Source organism: Archocentrus centrarchus, unplaced genomic scaffold, assembly GCF_007364275.1.
Source record: "Archocentrus centrarchus isolate MPI-CPG fArcCen1 unplaced genomic scaffold, fArcCen1 scaffold_103_ctg1, whole genome shotgun sequence".
NCBI lineage: Eukaryota > Metazoa > Chordata > Actinopteri > Cichliformes > Cichlidae > Archocentrus > Archocentrus centrarchus.
The window spans coordinates 1,946-8,861 of NW_022060148.1; the positions used below are offsets into that span (position 1 = coordinate 1,946).

General features: G+C 46.6%; 1 pseudogene; it reads right to left on the reverse strand.

Annotated features, from left to right (window-relative positions):
* Window positions 1-3,673: 3,673 nt before the first annotated feature.
* LOC115775291 (ELL-associated factor 2 pseudogene) lies at window positions 3,674-6,573 on the reverse strand (annotated as a pseudogene).
* Between the last annotated feature and the right edge of the window lie 343 nt (window positions 6,574-6,916).

The window sequence follows — 6,916 nt, forward strand, 5'->3', positions numbered from 1 at the left end:
GAAGCAGCGTGCCTTATCTGCTGTGACTGGGTTCTCCTCCAGTAACCTCCTTTTCTCCAACTCAGTAAAGACACCCTCTGTTACAAGGGCCTCAAGGAGCTGTGTGAGGTTTTCTGCTGACACCCTCAACACAAAGGCTGCCCGCATCCTGCCAAGCTTCTCATCTACAGGCAGAAGAAAGAGTCACAATCATGCATCCCCCTCAAACTTTGTTCTTCTAAGGAAATGTGCCAAAGAATAGAATAGAATAGAATAGAATAGAATAGAATAGAATAGAATAGAATGCCTTTATTGTCATTATACAGGATGTACAATGAGATTGGAGGGCCACTCCTGTTCAGTGCCATGTAACAGAAAATCAAACTCTCTAAAATAAAAATATTATGAAAATATTATAATCTAGTATGATCAATATAATCAAGAGATATACAGAAATAAACAATGTGTAAATATACAAAAATAGAATGTATAAAAATATATACATACATTGGTGCATCTGTACATTGTAAGAAAAGTAAATATGTGTATACATATAATAATGAAGATAATGAATATTGCACTTGGTGAATGAATATTGCACTAGTGAATGAATACTGGATATTACACAATATAGGAATGTCAGATATTGTTCAGTATGAATAATATTATATTGCACAGTTACAGTGGGTGAGTGTGTGAGTTCAGGGTGGTGATTGCTCTGGCGAAGAAACTGTTCTTGAGTCTGTTTGTTCTGGGTTAGGGTTAGGCTTAAGAAGGGTTAAGGGTAGATGAGATGTACCTTTTCTGCATACATAAGCTGTGTAAATGCTATTTAACAGTTTTCCAAGAAAAAAGAAATCTTTTTTGTGTCTTTACATCCATGCATCTCCTACCTGCTGAAGAAGCTGCTTTGATTGGTGGTTCCCTCTGATCCTCTACAGATTCTTTCATCATCTTTCTATATATAAAAAAATGCAAACAATAAACAAGATATAACAATTTTATCAGAAGCAACAGAATGAACACAGTCAGTGTCTCACATCATCGTATTTCAGTTATCTCAAACTTTTAGTGCATGTTCATGCACACATGCCCAAATGTGATGTCAGTAGTGCAGTATTTGGAATAAAGCATGAATGTGTTGGTAACTTCATAATAATAAGAGCATATAGGCTTTCACCTTTTCAGATAATGTTACATTAGTAAAATGCTAAAATAATCTAACATTATAACCCCCAAATTCCTCCTTTGTTTTGAAGGCTTGTTGTTCTGCATGTTGGAAACACTCCTAATCACGCTCCACAGACTTCATCAAACGGTCCACAAACTTAAACTGGCTCCAGCTGAAACCAACATTTTTTCATCTCACCCCTAAGCTAACCTCTCACTAAGAAAAATGTGTGACTCCGGGGGCCTGGGTAGCTGGTAGCCTCCTGGGGCTGGGGTCCTGGGGCGACCTTCTGGTGATGTCTGTGTGCCTGTCCTGGTTGATGGTGGTGGGGGCTTGGATGGTGCTGCCTTCGGTCCTGGGGTGTGGGCGGGGTGCTTGGGGGGGTGGTGCCGGCCCTCGGTCGGTTGGCTGGTCTTCCCTGTGTGGCTTGGGGGCTGGGTTCTGGGGCCCCGGCACTGGGGCCGCGCCGGCTCCCAGTGGGCCCCCCCTGGCGCGGGGGGGGCCTCTGCTGTCCCGGCCGCGCCGCCGGGTGGGGTGGGTTGGCCTGACGTCGGGATGTCCGGTCTACGCTTTTGGGGCCCTGGGGTGCCTGCATTGCGGGGGGGGTGGGGTGGGGGATGGGGCCGCGGTGGGGTGGTTGGGGGGGGCTGGGCACTGCATTTCCATGCCCAGGCCAGTATGTCCTGTCGCCTGTTTGTGTCTATTGTTGAGTGAATGGGCATCTAGGAGGAGCGGGCCGCCCTCTGCGGTGGGGGCGAGGGCGCCAACCTCGGGTGCTGCAGTGCTCCGGGATGCTGTCACCGCGGCCCCGGGCTCACCTCCCCCTGCCCTGTGCTGGGGTGTGGGAGGTCGGGGTGCCTATTGAGCCAGCGGACAGCTGGCTCTCTTCTTCCAGGATTCTTCCTGGTCATATGCCCCCCCCCTCCCCCTCCCCATACACAAACACACACACACACACACACACACAGAATACACATCACTCACAGATGTAGGATGGAGAGGCCACGTGGAGAGCTGCACCACCACTTGCCTCTCCGTTTTAATTGCACTTTAGTCATTATAACTCACAACACATACACACTTACAACCTGATACACATAGGACCTTTGGGGCAGGCATGTTACTCAGAGGTTGATGAGATGGGCCGCTGAGGTGGCCCCACTCGGATCCTCGTCACTGTCTGTCTCCAAATTTTATTTGCACTTTAGACATGGAGGGTTTTGGGGGGGCAGTGTGGGCAAGCACTGACGACCAACAGTTGGCGCTTGTGGCATAACTGTCCCCTCAATTTTAACTGCACCCTATACACCTCATTCACTCACAAACATTAACACATAGACCTACAAGTTGGGGAGGAGGAGGGGTGGATGGGTCATCTTACACCCCGATTTCTTGCGTCTCGCCCGCGGTAGGGGTCGGGTGGTTCCTTGGGGACCGGGCTGGTGGCGTCCTGGGGTCGCTGTTGGCCCTGGGGTGGTTTCCACTTGCCCCGCCTTCAGAGGGTGGGTAGCTATGGATGAATGTGTGTCTTTGTGTATTTGTCACCGTCTCCGTGAGTATGGGTGGGTGAGTGAATGTGTATGTATGGCATATCTGTGTGTGGGTAAGTATGTATGGGCATGTATGAGTATCTGTGTATAAATGTGTACACGGGTGTCTGGGTGTGTTTGTATGTATGGCTGGACCTGGGTCTGGGCCTTGTGCCTTGACTCCTGGCCGCTCCTTGCTGGTTGCCTCCTCCCCCCTACCCCCCTGGGATGGGGGTGCCTCGGGGTTCCTGGGTGGGGCTGGGTGTTCTGGCGTGGGTGCTGGCCTGCCCCCCTTGGGGGTGCGGTGCGGGGCTGCGTTGGCTTCTTCGGCGTGGGGGGGGCTCTGTGGAGGGTCGGGCGGTCCTTGGGTGCCGTGGGCCCGGGAGCCCTGCCGCCGGCCAGTGCAGGGGGCTGGCCGCTGGGGGGGGGCTGGCTTCTCATCGCCTTGGGTTCCCTGGAGCCCTTGCTCCTCGACTGGGGGGGCTCCGTCTGAGACCACCCTCTCCCGTCTGCTGGGGTAGGTGTGCGGTTGTCTTTGGACTGAGTGGCCGGGGGTCTTCCTGGCTCTTGGTGGGCTGCTGGTGGCCTGGGGTTCCGGGGGCTTTCCGTACCTGCCTCTGGCTTCTTTTTTTTTTTTTTTTTTCCACATTTTCTTGGTCAGTTTAACTACACAGACGCATCCAGTGAGATACATCACAGACAGCACATCATAATTTACAGTTTCTCTCCCATTAATAACATCACAGTTCTCTGAACTAAGGCATCATTAACATACAGTCTTCGCACACAAATATAAAGCCATACATGTGACATAAAATCTGATTGTTGGCAGAGCAGCAACATATTTTTTATATATATATATATATATATATATATACATACATACATACATACATATATATACATACATATATACATATATATACACATATACACATATATATATATATATATATATATATATATATATATATATATATACATATATTATGGATATGTAGAGAAGACACTGACAGGTCTGTGACTGGCTCCTTCACCCCTCACTGAAAATGCTCCTGAGATCTGCAGACAGGAGGATGTCCTCATGTTGTTCAGTCACTTTCACTGCCCGATTCACTCAAATGAAGGTCATTTTTGAGGGTGTTCATGAGTCCTCCTCCACTCTCCTGGTGGTGACTGTAGGTGTCGATGCTGGTGATGATAGGCATGCTCTGGTTGGTTGAGGGTGGCACGGAAGTCCGTTCATCTTCTGAATCACTGCTGCTGGAGCTGTCGTCGCTGCTGGAGGATGACGAGCTGTTAGAGTCTGAGGAACTGTCGCTGCTGCTCATCTGATCCATGACTCGAGCCTCGGCCATCAGTTCTCTCTCAATATCATCCATTGGGGATGCTGGGGAAGTCTTCTCTTTGGGAGGAGAACTCTTGGTGCTGGCTGGGGTCTTGTTACTGTTGCTGTTATTACTCCTCATCTGCTGGCCCAGACGACTGGTCTGTTGCTCCAGGCGAGAATGAATCTTACTGCTACCTTCAGCCCTTGTCTTTTTCACAGCTATATTGCTGTTGAGCTTTTCCAATCTGTACTCTCCTGTGTCATGGTTTACAATGAGGATGCACTCTTTCATATAAGGCCTCTTGGATCCTTTGAAAACGGTTACCGGAGCACTGGAACCCTCTAAATTAGGTAAAGTAATGGTGACTTGCTCTCCTTTGCCCACTTCGAGCTCTCCTTCACATGACGTATCAATGGATGCTGGTTTGAAGTCATATCGCACTGTGTGATAGGCACTTTTAGGGTGTTTCTCAAACGTCTCTCCCAGTTTCAGCACATGTTCTTGATTGTCAAAGTTAGAGTGCCTCTGGCTTCTGATGGGTGGAGCTGCAGCGTTTTGCCCTCATTGGTAAGTACGTTCCATGACACAGACACAAACATGACACAGACACAAACGCCCACTCAATCACAACTCAACAAAATTGTTGGTGTGCGTAACATGCTTTGTTAGTTTTGTTTTTCACACACAAATTTATTTTTGCAAGTATTGATAGTATTTTTTTATATGTTAAAGTGATGAAGTATCTGATTAATAGACTTGTGCTCTTTCCCCTTTTTTTTTGCTCCCTTTCTCTCTCCCTTTTTCTTCTCTTTATTTTCCTCTTCTTCAGCCTGTCAGCTCTGGCTGTTACATAGTATGTGGAAAAATAACTCAGATAAATAAAATAAAGGGTTAAAACATCAACAAGAAGAGCCTATTGAGAACCTATAGAGCTCATCTTGAAATAGCAAATATGTTTGGCACAACAACGCATTCAGATCACAGTTCTGCTTGCAAGATCTACCAGACATGACAGGCTTTAAAAAAAAAAAAAAAAAAAAAAGAAAGATGTGTGATCCATTTGCTTCTTTGTCAAATTCGCTTTCGTTACGTAAAATGTACAATGTGGGTGAGATTGGGCTACAGCAACTAAAGCACGTGACTATCTCCACTGGAAAAGTAAAGTCTTCTGGTTTGGCATTGATAGAGAGGAAGACGTGTTCTTTGGTGGCTCCGAAAGCTATTTTTTTAAAAAGTGAGACAAATCAATTGTAAATCGACTCCAGGAAATTGTCAAAAGTCTTGTCCTCGGCTAAAATGTCACCAAAAAAGGCAAATGGAAAACTACAGGTGGTTGAAACCGAGGGCCTCGGCTTAACCTCAATGGAAAATGAAGGCGCCAGCCTGCACACTGGGGCTACCAATGAAGGAATACATCGGGGGGCAACCAACAAGTGCACGCTGCAATTGCTTCTCTCGATGCCAAACTGACCGAAATGAAGGCGGACATTTGTGATACACTGCGAGGCGAAATTTTTGCTCTGAGGGCCAAAAATGACGCGACTATCTCCTCCCTGAAAAAGGAGAAAGAGAAGCACAACGCTGAACTTAAAGATATTGATAACTCATCTAAAAGCACGTCAAATACCATTGTGGAGTTAGAGAAAAAAGTTGCACAACTTTCGGTCCAAGTTGAACAGCTGACTGAAAAATGTATAGACCTAGAAGGATGTTCAAAGAGGCAGAACATAAGGATAGCTGGAGTGTCAGAAGGTAAAGAAAATGGGCAACGCGTGAGTGATTTTGTGGCACAACTATTACAAGACGCATTGGCGCTAAACGAAACACCGCTGCTGGACCACGCCCACAGAGCCCTGCGGGCACACCCAGGAGATGCCGCTCCACCACGGCACCTGATTGCACAGATTCACTACTGTCAAACTATGGAGGAAATACTACGTAAAGTTTTGAGCAAAAAAAAATCCGAAGCATGGAGAGGACCGCATTCAGATTTTTCGGGACCTGCCACAGGCAGCGATGAAGCGCCGCGCAGCATTTACTCCAGCTAGGGTTCTGCTTCGAGACAGACCCAGAGTTAGATTTGGCCTTTTATATCCTGTCAAACTTAGAGTGACACACAATGGCACAGAATTCATGTTTACAGATCCAGATGAAGCACACCACTATGCACAAGAACATTTTGGATCTAAATAGTGACAGCGCCGGAACAGTCGTTTGTTGTTAGACGTCTGGGCTTGGGGACAGATCCTAATACTAAATGTGTGTTACTGGATGCTATTGCTCACACAGACTGCTCAGACCTGGTTAAGGTACTGTAAATGCAATTCAAACAATTCCTCATTTTGTCTATTGTCTCTAATATTGAACAAAGTCCACAGTTTCTGTTACAATTATACTTTCCGAACCTGTTACTCTCACTTTGATTTAAACTGGAGATAGCTACGGAGTTGCATTTATAATGTGGAAGTTTTAGACAAAGCATCTCATTAGTTTGAGGTTTTACTGTATGTTGGCATTCCCTTAGCTTCTCTGCTTCTACTTTTAGCCGAGACTGATAGGGCATGGCGGGTGGTGGGTACACCCTGACTGCGAAAATAAAGTACTACAAATACACTGCTACAAATGGAACATCAATGCAAGATAATGTAGATGTGAAGGAGAAGAGGGCAGAATTGACATTTTGCACATGGAATGTTAAAGGTATCAATGAGCCTGTCAAAAGAGGCAAGGTGTTAACCCACTTAAAATCACTTAAAGCGGATGTCATTTTTTTTGCAAGAAACTCATTTGAAGAATGATGCTCATAATACAATACATCGAAAGGAGCCAGTTGAGGTGGCTCGGGCATCTGATTAGGATGCCTCCTGGCCGCCTCCTGGGTGAGGTGTTCCGGGCATGTCCCACCG